At 35.8% G+C, this 19,383-nt stretch overlaps 1 pseudogene across 1 annotated transcript; it reads left to right on the top strand.

Moving 5' to 3' along the window:
* The first annotated feature begins 3,144 nt into the window (after nt 1–3,144).
* On the top strand, nt 3,145–3,777 carry LOC308268366 (glutathione S-transferase P-like; annotated as a pseudogene). The gene has a single exon. The product of its transcript is annotated as a glutathione S-transferase P-like (transcript).
* Nucleotides 3,778–19,383: the final 15,606 nt, after the last annotated feature.

Genomic DNA, 19,383 nt, shown 5'->3' with positions numbered 1-19,383 from the left:
GAGATTTGTTTGTTACTATCTTTTGGGGGCTAATACTGCCAAGTTCGGTATCAATGTTATTATGCTTGATTAAAAGAAATAATTAAGTTTTACTTCTTTTCATGCTCTGGAAAAGTTCTAAAGCATTGGGATCATTTGCTTTGTAAAAATTCGGCGGAATTCTCTTGCAAAAGATTGTGGGTGTTTTGTTGGGCAGAATAATAGCTCCCCAGTGGTGGCTATGATCTAATATCTGGAACGTGTAACTATATTAGGTTACATGGGGCCAAAGGAGAATTAAGATCGCAGACCAAATTAAACTTACTAATCAATTAACCAAAGAACTAGAAGTCTTTTCCTGGTTTATGCAGGTGGGCTCACATATAACCACAACATAATTTAATGGGGAAGATGGAGGAAGAGAAGATTAGAATTAGAAACTGGAATAAGCTGTGCTACTGTGTGGAAGATGGAGGAAGGAGACACACACCAAGGGTCGCAGGTGGCTTTTAGAAGGTTGAAAAGGCAAACAATTAGAGGTCCCGAGAGTCTCCAGAGGAACACATCCCTGATGCCACTTTAATTTTAGTAGTGAAGTTTATTTTGGACTTCTGACTTTACAAACTGTTACTAAGCCTATGATATGCACATATATGTACACATGTGTTCTACATGTACACTACCAGCTAATCTAGATTCCTTAATAAATTCTTTTTCTTAGGTCATAGGGAGAATATACTTTCTGTTTTATTTATTTTTTTATGGAATCTAACTCAAAGAATAGTGTTTTATTTCTAAATTTAGGAAATTTATTGATTTCTCTTTTGTGGTATAATTATATATAACTTTTGTTACTATTCTATAAGTATATGAAAAGAAAGTACATTATTTTCATACCAGATACCTTAATCATACTAATTATCCTTTTATGTTATTTGTGTCCTTTTATTAAGTTGGTTTTTAGTACATTCAACACCCCATGAGTTGAAATACATATATATGCACATATACATCTACAAATATGAGTTCTCATTGGAATTGCAGTTCTAATAAGATCCACAGTGTTCATTCCCACCTTCCCATCTTGTTAGTGGATAACTTCTTTTTCTGACCTGGTTCCTATTGTATTTGTAATTTGTTTGCTTATTTGTTAATCCTAGTGTACTTTTAACATAGTTTCCAGGCTGGTGATCCATTTCCTTGTGATAAGCAAATTGACCAACTAGGGAATAATGTTTATCGAGAGTTTTGAAAAATCTTTAGATATTTTCAGATAAGATACCATTTTATCAAGTTTCTGGGGTTAATTCCTGTTCGCTACTTAATTCATTGCAAAAGATTTCCTTGCTAATGTTGATATATGACCTGAAGGCTATAGAGTTTTTTCTGAGAATATTTTTATCCCGTGGCTTGATATTAGCTACTGTAAATAACATATTCTAAAGTTTTCTGCTGTTTTGTGTTTCTACAGATATATGGGAGTTCTTTCTCTTCCTTCTTTTTTCCTTTCCCTTCCCTTCTTTCCTTTTTCCCTCCCTCCCTCCTTCCCTCCCTTCCTCCTTCCCTCCCTTCCTCCTTCCCTCCCTTCCTCCTTCCCTCCCTCACTCCCTTCTTCCTTCCCTCCCTTCAACCCTTTCTTCCTTCTTTCTATACTGGAGATTGAATCTAGGGGACACTTTACTTTGAAATATACTCCCATCCCTTTTTATTTTTTTGAGATAGGGCTTTGGTAAGTTGCTGAAGGTCTTGCTAAGTTGCTGAGGCTAGAATCTGCTATTCTTCTATCTTGGCTTTCCAAATACTGGAATTACTTGCAGTACCACTCCTAGCGCATATGGATTTCTTAATATACCCTTTTTTCTTAGGTAGTAGGAAGAATCTATTTACTGTTTTGGTTATTTTTATTTTATTGCATCTAATTAAAAGAATACTGTTTCATTTCTACATTTATGAAATTTATTGATGACTTTTTGTTGTATATATAACGTTTGCTACTACTTCATAAGTGTATGAAAAGAAAGTACATTATTTTCATAGAAAACACTTTAATACATACTAGTTATATTCTTTTATGTTATTTGTATTCTTTTACCAAATTGGTTTTTAGTGCACTCAATATCCCATGGTTTGAGATTTGTTAGTTACAGCTTCCTCTGGTATGTTTTATAGTTTTTAGCATGAGTGATGTGGCATGATTTGTTCAATGCATGTTGACAATTTGCCATGCATTTATTCAGATTCATCCTATACATTACAGATTATCTTTCTTTTTTAGTCTTTAATGGACAAACAAAATTATTATACTTATGATGCACAACATGATGCTTTGGTATATGCAGTTATGTTAGTTAGGGTTCCACTGGTATGACAAAATGCCAGAGAAAGCAACCTTTAAAAAGGAAAAGTTTATTTTGGTTGATAATTCAGAGGTTTCATTGCATGGTAAGCTGGCTTGGTTACTTTGGGGCCTGTGCTAAGGCAATACATCATAGCATAGTAAAGCTATTTACCTCATGGAAGCTGGAAAGCAAAGACAGAGAATGAAAGAAGAGAAAGAGAGAAAAAGAGTTCCAATATACCATTCATTTATCCCCACCACTACCTAACTTCCTACCACGAGGCTCCACCTCAAATGTTCTGCCACCTTCCAATTATATCATCGGGTGCAGACTGAATGTTTGAACACATAGGGGAACATTTTGGATCAAACCATGATGTTTCCATTGTGTAATAGTTAAATCAAGCTATTTAACATAGGCATTACCTACCTTCTTTTGTGTGTTCATGGTGAGCACACTTCAAAATCTTCAAAATTTTGAAGTATATAATATATTGTTTTTATCTGTAGTCATGATGTGCAATTGATCTCTTGCACTGGTTCCTACCTGAAATTCTCTGTTCTTCAACCAAAGTCCTTAGATTCTTCAAGTCTTCTTCTCTTGCCCCACCATTTTCTCTCTCTGAGTTTAGCTCAAGTTATTGAGATCATGCAGTATTTGTCTATCAGTGGCTAGCTTATTTTGCTAAATGAGTAATGTTCTCCTAGTTCACTGATCTTGTCACAAATATGGGGTTTATGTCTTTTTAAAAGTTATTACTAGCCCCAGCCCTGCCACCGAGGTCCACCTCTGCAGCCGCGAGCTGCCCGCCAGCTACGCAGCAGTCATGCCGCCCTACACTATCGTCTCCTTCCCTGTTTGAGGCCGCTGCGAGACCATGCGCATGCTGCTGGCCGACCAGGACCAGAGCTGGAAGGAGGAGGTAGTGACCAAGGAGACCTGGTCTCAGGGCTCGCTCAAGGCCTCCTGCCTCTACGGGCAGCTCCCCAAGTTCCAGGATGGAGACCTCACCCTGTACCAGTGCAATGCCATCCTGTGCCACCTGGGCTGCTCGCTGGGTCTGTACGGGAAGGACGATTGGGAGGCGACCCTCCTGGACATGGTGAATGACGGCGTGGAGGACCTCCGCTGTAAATACGCCACCCTCATCTACACCAACTATGAGGCAGGCAAGAATGGCTATGTGAAGGCGCTGCCCGGGACACCTGAAGCCTTTTGAGACCCTGCTGTCCCAGAACCAGGGCGGCCAGGCCTTTATTGTGGGCAACCAGATCTCCTTCGCCGACTACAACCTGCTGGATTTGCTGCTGATCCACCAGGTCCTGGTCCCCGGCTGCCTGGACGCCTTCCCCCCTCTCTCTGCCTACGTGGAGTGCCTGAGCACCCGGCCCAAGATCAAGGCCTTCCTGACCTCCCCGACCACATGAACCGCCCCATCAATGGCAATGGGAAAAGGTAAGGCTGCCGCCCCACTTCTCCAGGACCAATAAAGTTTCCAATACAGGAAAAAAAAGTTTATTACTATTCCATTGGGCATATAAACCACATTTTCTATGTCCATTCATTCTTTGATGGATGTTTAGATTGATTGTATGTCAAATCGGTTGTGCCTAATGCTGCATTAAACATGGGAATCTCTTTGAGATTCTGATTTCAATTTCTTTAGATATATATATTAGTATATCTATATATCAATGACTATATATGTATGTATATGTGTATATATACATATACATATATATATAATTATATATATATGTATGTGTGTGTATATATATATATATATATATATATTTATTCATTCATTCCTGGGTCATATGAAATTACAGTTTTAAACTTTCTGAGAAACTTCCACACTGTAATCTATAATCGTGGTACCAGTTTATGTTATGATAAGCAGTGTACAAAGGATTCACATCATCTCCAGCACGTTTTGTCTTTCATCTTTCTCATAATGGCCATTCTACCAACTTTGAGGTGATACTTAATTGTGTTTTTTTTAATTTTTTAATTTTTTATTTTTTATTTTTGGCGGGTCTGGGGATGGAACCCAGGGGCATTTGACCTCCAAGCTATAAACCTGCCCTAATTTTTATTCTTTTTATTTTGAAACAGGGTCTCACTGAGTTGCAGAGGGGCCTCACTAAGTAGCTGAGGCTGTCTGCAAACTGCGATCCTCCAGTCTCAGCCTCCCAAATGCTGGGATTATAGCGTGCGCCACCACGCCCGGCCTTAATTGTCTTTTTTATTTTGTATTTCCCTGATAATTAGTGCTATTAACTATACAGACCTGTTGGCCACTTGTATGACTTTTGACGAATGCTCATTTGGGTTTTTTGAGCATTTTTAAATTTGGTTATTTTTTTTCCTTATTGTTTTAAAATACATTTATTGTGCACTCTAATCATACATTATTAGGTAGTTTAGCGAAAAGGAGAGGATCATGAGTGCACACAGTCCTTGGTGAACTTCTTGGCCAGTCAGCTTCCTCCCCTTCCTCATACAGAAGGCTGAGATTGGCGTTAGTAATTTATGTACAGAACTTCAGTGGAAGTATTTGCTTCATTGATTCTCCTTTCTCCACAATGCTCCCCTCTCCTAGACCCCCTCCATCTCTCTTGGTACTTCTCCATTTTCTAAAGTCCCTCTTGTATCTCAATCACTATATATTTTAGATGTTAACTCTTATCAGATATATGGCTTGCAAATATTTTTCTCCCGTTTTTAGTCTTTTTCTTCACTCTATTGGATGTGTAGAAGTGTTTTAGTTCAATACAATCAATTTATCTCTACCTGTGTTTATTGGCTTTGTTTTGGGAGTCATATATAAAAAAAAAACTGTGCAGACCAGCATCATGAAGCTTTCCCTATATTTTCTTTTAGTAGTCTTAGAGTATTATGTTTTCCCTCCAAAGCTTTAATCTATTGTGAGTTAATTTCATCTTCTGCATGAGGGTATTCAGTCTTCTACCACCATTTATTATTTATTCTTGTTTCATTGTGTGTTCTTAGCATCATTGTCAAAAATTGATCAATGACCTAAATGTGTAATATTATTTCTGGCCTTTTTATTCTGCTCCTTTGTTCTAAATGTCTTTTTTTATAGTAAAATGCTGTTTAATTACTATGTCTCTGTAGAAGATTTTAAAATCAGGTAACCGGATGCCTCTATCTTTGATTTTTGTGCTTAATATTTCTTTGGTATTAGTGTGTTTTTGTGTTTCTTATGAATTTCAAATTGACATTCTTAGCTTAGTTTCTTCACCTTTTTTGGCTTCAATTCTATCTTTCCAAAGGGCCTACTCTTATTTCCTTTCCCAAAAATTTTCTTAGTTTTGATTATCTATATGTCCATTCTATAATTTTTATAATTATTCTCAGCTGTTTATAGTTACATAGCAGATATATCTGGTTTTAGTTATATCCTATCTTTTGTTTAAAAAGTGCTTTTAGCTAGGTGTGGTGGTGAATGCTTGTAATCCCAGTATTTGGGAGGCTGAGAAGAGAGGATCACGCAGATTCGAAGCCAGGCTTAGCTACTTAGTGAGGCCCTCTGCAACTGAGTGAGACCCTGTTTTCAAATAAAATATAAAATAGACCTGGGAGTGTAGCCTGAAAGTAGAAACGCCTGGGTTTCATCCTCAGTGCCACAAACAAATTGCTTTTAGTTTTCTGCTGTGCATTGTTGTTCTGCACTTTTTTTGTGGTACTGGGGTTCCTGGAAACCCTTCTACCTCTGGGCTATACTCCCTGACTTATTTTATATTTTTATTTGGAAACAGGGTCTCTTAAGCTAGCGTGGCTGGCTTCGAACCTGCGTGATCCTCCTGTCTCCGCCTCCCAAGCATGGGGATTACAAGTGTGCGCCACCACACCCAGTGTTGTTTTGCATTTTTTTTGCAAATTTCTTTGAACTTTTTATTAATCTTCATCATTATTTACACAATATTCTTAGATTTTTATTTGTATAAACAATGTCAGTGGCTTCTTTATGAAAACTTATGAGATAAGGTATTTTCTCACTGTTGGTAGTGGTAGAACCACAATTTAAATCATGTAATATTTATTCCATTAAGGTTTTTTGTCATGTTTTTAGATAGCATAGGATTCAAGGAAAGTTAGTCTTGATATGTATCTCAGAAGTCTTGTGAGCTTTCTCTGACCTCCACCACTTACCTTGTACCCCAAGTTAAATAAATGAACATACTAAGTGAATAAATGAATGACTTGAATAAGTGAATGATAGAGATATATGTATTTTGGGCAATTGACTTAATATTGTCAGATAAGAAAATCTGTAATTCTTGATACAAAATATCTTTTCAATGTTTTATATTTTTCCTATTTCCTTCTCCTTAAAAGCAGATAGGGCAGGAATATATTCATTATTATTGTGTCTCTGATAAATTTGCTAACTTTTGAAATACTTTATTCTATCCTTGATGGAACTAGGCTGTTGTTTTGTTTAATCTTTTTGCCTTCTCTCAGATCTTCTGCCTATCTTCATAGAAAGCTGGAAATTAAGAACAGATTATCCACTTAAAATAAATTCTTTTCTAGAGATATAATAGCTATGAATGATAGACCAGAGGGATGTTTGTATCATGTATTGTGTAGAGGAAAAAAAAATTATAGCTTACCTGACAATCACTTTTAAAAATGTTTTTAAATGAATCTGTGTAAAACAAAATCTGTACTAGATTTAATCATGCTAGGAAGGTGTTCTGAGCTTAACATTTTCTTTCATAAAATGACGGATTCATCCCATTCAGAATCCTAATACATTTGACATTTTTCTCAAATGCAGTAAAGAAAAAAAATGCTGTAAGTTTCTCAAGTTAGGAGAATAGGCATGCTGGAATAAGATCCAGTGTCGTTCTAGAGTTGGGCTTCCATGAATGAAGAGCATGTTTGTCAATTTCTCTGATGCTTGATTTTCTCATCTACAGAATGGAGATACTAATACATATATCTCCTAGGGGAGAAAACCCAAACAAGAATATACCAAAGTTGTTGGTATAAGTGGACAGGAACAACAATTTTCTTTTCCACAATCCTTGTCAAAAGCAACCTGGTGAGGACTTCACAGCTAATCCAAAGGTTTCCATGCAGCAGTCTGCAATTCATTTAAAACCAATCAGGAAACTTTTACTCAACAGGCTGACCTTTGTATGCCTGTCAAGAATGGTCTGCATCAAAGAAGAAATGGGTCCGGTAGGACTACACCACTCCGCAGTTCTGTTCTGTGCTTTTTTTTTTTTTTTTTTTTTTTTTAGGAACTGCATTTATCTACTGACCAGCTCAGTAGAGATTTAGGATCAGCACAGCTTTCCTAAGCAAGTCGCCTGATATAATTATTTGTATTGGTAAATTTGCTTGCTGATACACATAATGCAAACGATAAACTCGGCAACAAAATTAAGCTTGCTTTATTAATTTTTCAATATTAAATTTTACTAACAGATACATTAAAAATTAATTGTCATCTTTATTATGCCAACTCTAATGAAAAGACATACATCATTAGTGATAGGCTTACAATATAAAGTATGTAAGAACATTTACTAGGGAAAAATCAATTACCTCATTAAGTGTGTTTATATTGTTCCTACAGTGTCAATTATCCTCACAGATATTAGCATATTCACAATATAACATAAAACCAATGAATAGCATTTTCCACACGGTAACCTGATCTTGTCTATCTCTTTTAATTCACTTGTATTTCCTAATATTTTGTTTTTTATGAAAAAAATCTTAATATTAAAAATTTGGAGCCGAGCATGGTGGTGCACACTTGTAATCCCAGTACTTGGGAGGCTCAGACAGGAGGATTCAGGTTTGCTGGCAGCCTCAGCAACTTAATGAGGCCCTCCACAACTTATTGAGACCCTGTTTCAAATTAAAGAGTAAAATACCAGGCTAGGGATGTAGCTCGGAGGCAAAATGTCCCTGGGTTCAGTCCCCAGCACCACACACACACACACACACACACACACACACACACACACACACAAATTGGATTGTGAGTGAGTGAACTACAGAATTACTCTACATTTGAAGCAAATATTTATAAGAAATCAAAGTAAACCTGAAGCCACTACTTATATTAAAATGATATATATGCATTTGGTTTAAAATGTTAAATTCTACCTATAGTCAAAATTAACCTAAATTCTACAAAATAGCCATATCTGCCAAGTCTTTCATTTAAATTTGGATCTGGAAACCAAACTACACCCTGTTATGTTCCAGATAGAGTTGGAAATGTAAAAAAATCACTGTAACTCATTCTGAATATTACTTGTAAATTATTCTTACATAAAGTATAGTATTCAAACCACCAGTTCTATAGATCCTTAGAACAACAGTGATATGTTTTATTAAAATATTGTTTTCTATTTCATAAGCTTTTAGAAAAATTTTCCAAAAGTCTGTACAGGTTGCATATATTGTATATGCATGTGTGTGCATGTGTGTGGACATATGTGTGTGTTTTACTAAATAGTTTATACTACCATAGTCTTGTGTTAAAATTAATTGCCTTTTATACAAAATATGTCATGATATTATAATTGTTTTAGTAGATGATGAATGATTTTGTACATGATTTAAATGTTGGAAAGATAAGTCCATGTAACAATAATGCAATATAGAAAGTGTTATCAGGTAAAAAGTAAGTAAATATGATTGTATATCTAGCAAATACTATAGGAAAATGTCAGCTCCTGAGATTATGGGTAAACAGTTCTTAAGAGAAGGCAGGACATTAAAGAAAACATGAGAATAAAAAGTGTTATAAAAATTGACAGGTGACTCACTAAACCAAATAGTCGATGAATTCCAATGACTCACTATTTATTATAATAATTGAGAAGCAATTGCCAAGGCCCTTTAAAGCTCATGATTTAAGCCCATGGTTATAAATAACCCAACAGGAAACTCACCTACAGCAATGACTCTTGGAAATTGCAATGGAATGGAATTATGACCCAGTACTCAGCCTCCCGAGCCACAATAAATATGCTGTAAGAATGTCAAGTTCATGCAATACCTTTTGTAAGAGATCATTCTAGTGGTTCAGACTGAGACTTTAAAAGGCCTATATGAATGTAAAGTTCTATAATTCTAACAAGACGGGTATGAAAGTTAGTGGCAAAATTTCACAAGTTCTGTGTTTTGCTCAAATGTAATACCATAGTGAGGATATGGAGCTGTGTGTTTTGGAATTAAAATCTTGAATAAATATTTTGTTTCACCTATATTTTCCTAAGCTTTTTGTCCCTTTTCCAAAGAATACTAGAATAGAATGCTAGGTTTCCCCGAGAAAACCACAAATTTTTAAGCAGTTACAATTTCTCCTGAGATATTTAAAAAAGTTTAAGGTAGATTAAACCTAGAACAAAAATTAAATCAAATTATATTCTGTGTGCTCAATTTTCTGTAGGGAACCAAAAGCCACTGGAGTGTAAAATTCTAATTAATTATGTGGAATGCTAATGGATTTTAAATTAAAAATACGTGCTGTTTAACACCTCGCTCCACACAATTTTGCAAGTGGATATTAACAATGAAACTGTCCTATGAAATTTGAAATGCATGGAAAGTAGAGTTGTCAACTTCTCCAGTTGAATCCGATGAGAAGACTCCTGTCAGTAGGGGCTCCGCAGACTTCCTGCATCAGAGGTTCTATCTAAAGGCTTGGTGGTCTACACTCCATGCAACACTGGATTAGTCACTGATGTTAGTTTAACCACACATTTTTGTTACACTTTTTCTAAATTTATAGTAATTTTAAAGACTGCCTTCTTTCATAGATGTGGAAACAAACTCATCATGTTGAAATGGTCCAGATGACATATTCTAACAATTATCAGAGCTGACGCTCAAAAGAAGTGTAATTCCATTCTGTGTTGAGTGTTCAGTTCATTGAGGCAAGTTTAATGACAAGGAAACCGTAAAATCTTCAGAGTTTTATATTATTGTTATTAATTTATTTTTAACTGACAAGTAAAAATTATATGTATTTGTGGTGCAAATACATATTGTACCATGTTGTACACCATATATATATCCATGTTGTACACCATGTATATATATATATATATATACATATATGTATGTATATATACACATATATCCATTGTGGAATGGCTAGACAAGCTACTTAATGTATGCCTTACCTCACATACATATTTTTGTGTGTGCTGAGAATGCTGCAAACCAAGTTTCAGAAATTTTTAAATGTAATATATTGTTATTAACCATAGTCACCATGATAAACAATAAACTCTTGAACTTCTTTTTTGACCTTTGATGGACATATTCCCATTCTCCACATTCTTTAGTCTCTGATAGCTACATGTAGTTCTGTTTCCAAGTTCTATTTGTTGATACTCCAGTGTACGTGAGATCAACTCATATTATTTTAAAGCAACAAATGAAGCCAGGCATGGTGGCACATGCCTGTAATCCCAGGACTTGGGAGGCTGAGACAAAAGGTTCAAGGCCAGTCAGACCCAGCAACTTAGCAAGACCCATAGCTACTTAGTGACAGCCTGTTTCAGAATAACGAAACAGGCCTGGAAGTGTAGCTTGGAGATGGGATAACCTAGGTTCAATAAACTAGCGTATAGGAAAAAATAAAATAACAACTGGAAGCTCTTTACTATATATCAGATCATTGCCCATGTTATCCCTTAACACTGACTCTTTGTTATTATGATGCTCTAAGGAAAAGCTTGAAACCCAGTAGGTTCAGAACAGTACCAATCATTCATTACCTTGTTTTTTTTTTGTCAATGGGCATCTACTCTGCGCCGGGCATAGTTTTATATACTGAAGATTCAGCAGCAAACAAACATTATGCGTTGCTTTTCCTGATTGCAATATAGAAACTCATTTAGGAAGATATTTAAAAAAAGCAAAGCAAAGAAACATGTATCATATCGTACTAGGAATCCAAAGGCAACATCAAAAGTAGGGACATGACGATAAGGTAAATGGTGGTCCCTAGTTTATCCTGGGTGGTCAGAAAACATACACCAATAATATGGCATTTTAGCAGATGTCTGTGGGGCATGAGAGAGCCAATCAAATGAACAGCAGGTAGAAGAGAGTCCCAGCCATAGGAAACTACAAGACCAGCCCCCCCCCCCTCCCCGCGCGCGCTGGCTGCATCCTTGAGTGTAGAAGACATGGAAGTAGTGCATCCAGAAGGGCAAAAGGAGGACGAGGGTGCTGGTGACCATATAGGTAGAAGTGAACAGGGACCAAGCCGACTGGCTGTGGATCAGGACAAGGCAGAATATAGTTTGTGTCTGTGCTATCAGCACATTGTAGAAGGGCAGTGTGGACCGCTGAAAGGCTAGGCTGGCTTTAATGTCCTAGAAACAGGGATGACTAGGAAAGGAAGAAAGATGTGGAACCAGGAAGAGAGGCAACTTCCTTGAAGACTGAGTGCATGCCCTTTTTTTTTTGTTTTTGGTGGTACTGGGGTTCCTGGAAGCCCTTCTACCTCCGGGCTACACTCCCAGACCCAGTTTTACATTTTTATTTGGAAACAGGGTCTCCTAAGCCAGTGCGCGTGGCTGGCTTCAGCTGGCTTGCGATCCTCCTGTCTCTGCCTCCCAAGCACGGGGATTACAAGCGTGCGCCACCACGCCCGGCAAAATACTATTTATTTATTTATTTATTTATTTATTTAGGTGGTACTGGGGTTCCTGGAAGCCCTTCTACTTCCGGGCTACACGCCCAGACCCATTTTTGTATTTTTATTTGGAAACAGGGTCTCTTAAGCCAGCAAGGCTGGCTTCGAACCTGCGCGATCCTCCTGTCTCTGCCTCCCAAGCGCGGGGATTACAAGCGTGCGCCACTACGCCCGGCTCTTCTTTTTAAGAAACAGTCTGTCTTGATAGCTATTGTCAAAAAACAAAACGAAAAACAAGCAAACAACATCAACATGACAAAAGGTTAGTGTTGGAGACAATATGAAGAAACTGGAACACGTATACACTATTGGTAGGAATGTATGATGCAACCATTGTGGAAAACAGGATAAATGAAAATAACCTAGAATAATATTAAAGTTATTCTCAAAATTGGGATACAAATAATGAAAAATTTGTTCTCTGCAGTTATGCTACTGGTTGTAGGAATAGGATTGCTATACTGAAATTGTTTTTTCTTTTGAATAATATTGGATAAATTAAATGAGTAATTAGCAGGGAGTTTATTATTTCCTGGATAATGGAGACCAGATTTCTCAGTGTAGGAGAAGGAAAATGCAAATCTAATAGAGAAGTTAAGTTAATGGAAAGAAAGAAGAAAACAAAAGTCTGCATCTTAATGTGAAAGTGTGCCTGTGTGAATGTGTGTGTGTGTGTGTGTGTGTGTGTGTGCGCGCGCGCGCGCGTGCAAAGCTTCCTACACCTCATGCATGTATGATAGTCTTGGTGGTGTTCATTAAAGTGACCTAGAAACGATCACCAGCTCTGTCATAATGAGCATTCAGAGCAGCTATATTACGATCTTGACATGTAACTTCCACTAAAAGGAACTGGCACACATAATGCACAAAATATGCCTGAGAAATCTTGATTTCCCGGAAAGCAAATGCACTATCAAAGACTACGAGGCTTTTGTCAGAATGACTAAGGAAAGAACTTTAGATTTCTACTGGCTAAAAATGAGAAAGTTTGTGAAAAACAAAACTAAAACCAAAAACACATTGCAAATAATTGAAAGCCATCAAATGCACTTAAATCCACGAGTTCATAATGATATTAAAATGAACTGGTTATCTTCATAGGCTAATAGAAAGAAGCATCTGTAACTTTGTATCAACAGTCAGAATGGCTTAGTCCTGCCCGTTTTTCTGCCCATTTTTTTTTTTTTTTTTTTTTTTTTTGGTGGTACTGGGGTTCCTGGAAGCCCTTCTACCTCCGGGCTACACTCCCAGACCTATTTTATTTTTGGAAACAGGGTCTCTTAAACCAGCGCGGAACCTGTGCGATCCTCCTGTCTCTGCCTCCCAAGCGCGGGGATTACAAGCCTGCACCACCACGCCCCTCCTGCCCATTTTTTAAAAAATTCTTTTAAATTTTTTTTATCATCCAAAGTCTCTTCCATCCTTTTCTTTTTCTTATAGTTTATTTGTTGAAGAACCCAATGTATTTGACTGATGAGTTGTCATAGATTGTGTACTCAACCTATAGATAGTATGCTTCTGAGTCCTTTAGATTTCTTGAAAATTGACAGACCTAAGACTTTGATCAGACATGTGTTCAATCCCCATGGCAAATGATAGACTGTGCTGGGTTCTTTTATCAGGAGGTACAGAATATTGGCCATGGAGTTTTATTGTGATGTTTGTGGCTATTGAAACTCAATGCTTACATTTATTACTCCATGATAACATGGTGATTTTCATTTCTCTTTCATTTACCTACATTTCTCTTTTCACTTTTATCAGATGCTTTCTCTCGTCTAGCAATTAGCTACTCAATTGCACAGTTCACACAGGAAAAGAAAGGGTCACCTACCTTCAGAATGAAGACTACAATGTACTTGGAACACATTTTCAAATACAATATTAATAAATTTCTATCCATGAAGAACAACACAAGGATACTTCTCTCAAGATGCCATTTTCCTTGGTCTCAAGTCAATTATACCTAGATCTGATAGTCTGGAAGTCTATGCATCTATATAAAATTCAGTTTTATAAAAAAATAGCATTCTAATTACCATGCTTTAAAAAAGAAGTCTGGTTATGTTTTTCAGTTAACATATTTAAATCAGCAGACTTCTAGTATGTGTGAATTGATTTATGAAGATTATCAATTGACCTATCCCATTGTTTAAAACACAAACACAATTTCTTTAGCAGAGTAAAGATTTGTGTAGTAGCACAAATGTTCATTGTGAATCTGAAAGGGGATTAATATACAGTTCACCTCTTTTTACATGCATACCATAAAACAATTTAAGACTAGTTTTGTATGAAAAGCAAACCTTAGTAAATACCCTTTTAACTCTTTTTGTTTATTTTTTGGTATCTGAGTATTAAGCCTGGGGTATTCTACCTCTGAGCTACCTAGTCCTTTTTTATTTTCTGTTTTGAAACAGGGTTTTGCTAAGTTTCTGAGGGCCTCACTAAGTTACGTAGGCTGTCTATGATCCTTCTGGATCAGCCTCCCCACTACTGAGATTACAGGTGTGCACCACCACACCTGGGCCTCTTAATATCGTGATTAGTAAAGATTCTAGGAAGTCACATTTTGTTTGGCAAAAAAACCCAAACAAACAAACAAGCAAAAACAAAGCTTAGAGTGAAAAAGATAAAACATGTTGATAGTTGAAATTGGGTAATAGGTGGATGTTCACAATAAATTTTGTATGTTTTTAAAAACCTGAAAGTTTTTTTTTTATAATAAATAGCTATAGTTAAGAAAAAGCATACAGAGAGTTCTCATTTCACCTGTTCTTTTCATTGCTAGGCTGAACAATCAAGAGTTTTGGTTATTTTAGGTTTTTTTCCAAAATATAAGACTTTTTTTTTTTTTTTTTTTTTTTTTTTTTTAGTAGGAGAGCGACCCTATCTTGTGCCAATTAAATCAGTACCCTGCTGAGCATAGATGGAGATGCTCTTACTGGATCAAGAACATGATCACAAAACAGGCCTGTTCAAGACAGACTGAGCTGGGTGACCCAGAGGTTGGTAGAGATTCTGCTGAACATACTTTTAAAGCATTGCTTAACAGTCAACAAATAAATGAGTAAATAAAACGAGCAAGTAAAACTCAGGATCAGTGCCAGTTTCTCCTATTTCTGTGTTTACTGACATGCTTGAACCTGAGAGGCAGTTATTCATGAAGAGCGGGTTCTACTTGCCTCTCTGAGAGAATACCTTTCCGAAGTTTCGCTCCCAAGCAACGAGGGCTGATGGCTTGGTGTGCGTGGCTCACCCTTTGAGAGCTGAGGAACTTCCAGGTGCCAGTTGGCTATGGGAGATTATGAGGCCCCCTGCCAACTCACTGCTCCCATGGCAGTCATGGAAACCTTTTCCCTCATGTATGCATTGTGTCCAGCCAGCTGGCAGGGGTGTGCTCACTGGGCTGTGTTGTTTGCTGGTGATGAGCGCCATGTATGCCTCCGAAGTCTTAGAAGCATGGAGGATAGGGTGGGCACATGGTTTTCAAGGACACAGTTATTTATTTTTGATACTGATGTGACTATGGTTGATACATTTATATGTAATCTAAATCTTGGCCAATTTATTTTTGTTACAACTATTTTGCATTTTCAGATGGAATTTTATTTGCTATAATTTTTTCTCATTTTTTGGCCAAATAATATTAATCATAGCTCAAAGCAGTTTAAGGAACAACACATTAATGAATAACACTGCTCTAATGTAGTAAATGCTTTCTGAGTGGTTAGTTGGACAAACTATATCCTAGTAAAATATTTCTGCAAAAGTAACTTTTTTTTTTTTTTTTTTAGTACTGGGGGTAGAATCCAGAGGCTTTCTACCTCCGGGCTATACTCTCAGACCTATCTATATTTTATTTGGAAACAGGGTTTCACTAAGTTGCTGAGAGCCTCGCTAAGTAGCTGAGGCTGGCTTTGAACCTGTGCGATCCTCCTGTCTCAGCCTCCCAAGTGCGGGAATTACAAGCGTGTGCCACCACGCCCAACTGCAAATTTAATTTTTGACCTTATATTATGATGAGTGCGTGTGCCACCATGCCCAACTGCAAATTTAATTTTTGACCTTATATTATGATGAGTTTAAGCAAAATATTTTTTTCTCTGACTACTCATCTTTTGATTTAGATCTATATCAGATACTATCCATATTTTCTTCCTACAATCAAGAGCTTTAAAAATGTCAATACACTTTTGATGCAGGAATCCAATTTTGAACAAGTTGATAGGAAATAATAAAAAACTTGGTCATGTATGTATTTCAGCTTTGTTTATTACTAGGGTTAACAATTGAGAAAATGGTGACATATTTTGATTAATTCATACTTAAAATATTAGGCAGGATTTAAATAATTTTACAAATATTTATGAATTAAAAACATTCATGTAAGTGTTTTTTGAGGCCTTTTTTCACTTTGTTCATTCAATACCCTGAACATATATGCATATAAAAATATTGTAAGGAAATACTATAAAGTTATAATTATCTCTGAGTCTGGAGTTGATGGATAAGAGTTTCTATAGATTTTGTCTTATGAATTTTCTAAAATCGTCATTCATTAATGCTATCTGTAATATTAAATGCTTATAAATGAGATCAGTGAATTATATACGTGTGAATCATATATACATGTGTATGTGAATATGCATATATGAGTTTATATATATGCATATATTCTGAAATTTATGCCCAAAGTAGCTCAGGCAAATTGACCTTATTTCCAAATCCCATCACTTGTGGGAGAGGTTGTCATGTTTTAGGAAACTCATGAAATTTAACCCCAAAGTAGCTCAGGCAAAGTGACCTTATTTCCAAATGCCATCACTTGGGGGAGAGATTGTCATGTTTTAGGAAACTCGTGCTCCATCATGTTAACCTTATAGCCATAATCCTTAGAGTGACTAATACTATCGGCTTGAAAAAATTTACATAAAATATTGACAGTACAGTTTTTTATATATCTTTTTGTTACTTATAGAAATATCCAAATGCCGGGCGTGTTGGCGCACGCTTGTAATCCCAGCATTTGGGAGGCTGAGACCAGAGGATCGTGGTTCGCGGACAGCCTCAGCTACTTAGTGAGGCCCTCCGCAACTCAGTGAGACCTTGTTTCAAATAAAGAATAAAAAATTGGGCAGGGATGTAGCTCGGGGATCAAATGTCTCTGGGTTCCATCCCCAGGCCTGCAAAAAAAAATATAATAAAATTATATATGTGTGTGTGTGTGTGTGTGTGTGTGTGTGTGTGTGTGTGTATGTGTAGAAATTTCTACATCTCTAGGAAAAATGTCTCTGGATCATTAATATTGTCTGCTAATAATTTATTATTTGCATATACTTGTTTTTCTGAACTCTGTATATAATCCCTCTAATTAGCACTGACATACACATACCATTTATAGAAGAAAAAAATACTTAAATTTGATCTTTGATTTTAAGTTTGAGATCTTTATAGTTCAAAATAGTAGTATATGTTTTATATACATTTATGTATACTTATACATATCTTATATAAATTATCCTTTATATACTATAAAATTTGTTTATTTATGATAATATATAAAATAATATAGCATAAGATAAAATACATGTAAAATATTATTTATCCACACTTATGCTAAGTTTTTTTTCTTTTGTGCTACTAGGAATGGTACACAAGAGTTGTCAACCTCCAAGTTATACTTCCAGCCCTATTTTTTTTTTATTCTTTATTTTTCAAAAAAGGTCTCACTAAGTTACAGAAGGCCTCACTAAGTAGCTGAGGCTGTTGGTGAATCAGATCCCCCTGTCTCAGCCTCCCAGGTACTAAGATTACAAGCATGCACTACTACGCCTGGCTTTAGGCTAAGTTTTTAATGACTCAAATTGAATCCTTTGTTTTTATTTAATTTGAAAGGCATTAGCTTCTTAGTATATTCAATCACAATTGTTCTTTGATTTGTGTTTATTATTTTGTGTTCCTGTATGTCCAATATCTTATCATAAATAGCCCTTAGAATAATTGGGAATGATGTTGAAGAGGAAGGAAAGTGTCAACAGCTACTTGAGAAGTCTAGGAAATTCTTTTCATTCATTTTGCTTTTCTTTAGTGTCTCCATTTTCTTCCTTTCTTCTATTTTTTTCCTATGCATTAGACCAGTGAAATCCTACTTATGTGTCAAAGCTCATTTCAACAACCTCTTTTACAACAAGGCTTCTCTAATGCCTGACCAGCAAAATAATTAAAAAAAATATTTCTCACGCTGATGTAGTTTCTTCATACTGTCCCGAGGACCCATCACTATATATTAAGTTGAGTATGTGTGTCAGTTTTCTTATATATTGAACTTTACCTTTGGGATCAAGTAGATCTTGATCTATAATATATTACCTTGAGCACAGAACACCAGTCTATCTTTTGGCACCACTAAAAAGACAACTTTTCAGTTTGTGTGGGATAAAGCAAGTGGGTGTCTGAATAGTTTACCAATGTTGGAACAAAGTAGCAATTTAACTATGGCCAGTGCACTATTATGTTATATTATTGAAATTTTATATAAACATTGAGAGTCACAGAATTTATATCAGAGGTTTCAAAACATTTCAATTTTTAATTCATATACATTTTAATATATAAAGCATACTGTGTTTTATGTTGGGAGTTGATTTAGTAATATTCCTTTAAATAAATGTCAAACTATTTAACAAATAATAAGTTCATTATTTCTTAATTTGTTTAGCTTTCTGACTTAATATTAGCTTTAACCTTTTAATTTGTATGCCTATTACATCAGGTAAATAACTACTTGCAGCTACTACAATATGCTTTTTGCCAACTGCTTTTTAATAATCTAATGCATACCTGTGTATAACTAATTAGTATTTAGGGATTTCACTATTAAAATTTTCATATTTTATTAATAATATATTTTAGTAGGTTAGGAAAAAAGGCTAATCATTGTTGGTCTTTTATTCTAATTTGCAAAAACCACAGATTCTCAGAGAAATGTTTGATTTTTGTGATCAAATATTTTTGACTTTTTCTCCATTACAATTTTTCCACTAAAATATAAAAGTTTTAATTTTCCTTTCCTGGTGTTCTTTGTTAAATCTTATTAATGTGGTGGAGATGTTATCTCAAAATAAGAGTGCCAAAGAGAGCAAGATATTTCCCACAATTTTCATGATGAACAAGTTCTTTAAAGAAAAAAACATAGTAGGGCACACCTTATAAAATCAAGCTTTTATATTTGTTTATAGCTAGTACCTCACTTTTATTAATTTGTTTTTTTTTTTTTACCCACGCAACTGCTGTTCATAAAATACTCACTTTGTGTCATGGACTGGATGAAGTAACCTTAAAGACCTATTAGGT

This window comes from Muscardinus avellanarius, assembly GCF_963383645.1.
Source record: "Muscardinus avellanarius genome assembly, chromosome: 10".
NCBI classification, from domain to species: Eukaryota; Metazoa; Chordata; class Mammalia; order Rodentia; family Gliridae; genus Muscardinus; species Muscardinus avellanarius.
Note: the sequence above shows the minus strand (reverse complement) of the source record. Positions and strands in the feature narration are given on the sequence as shown.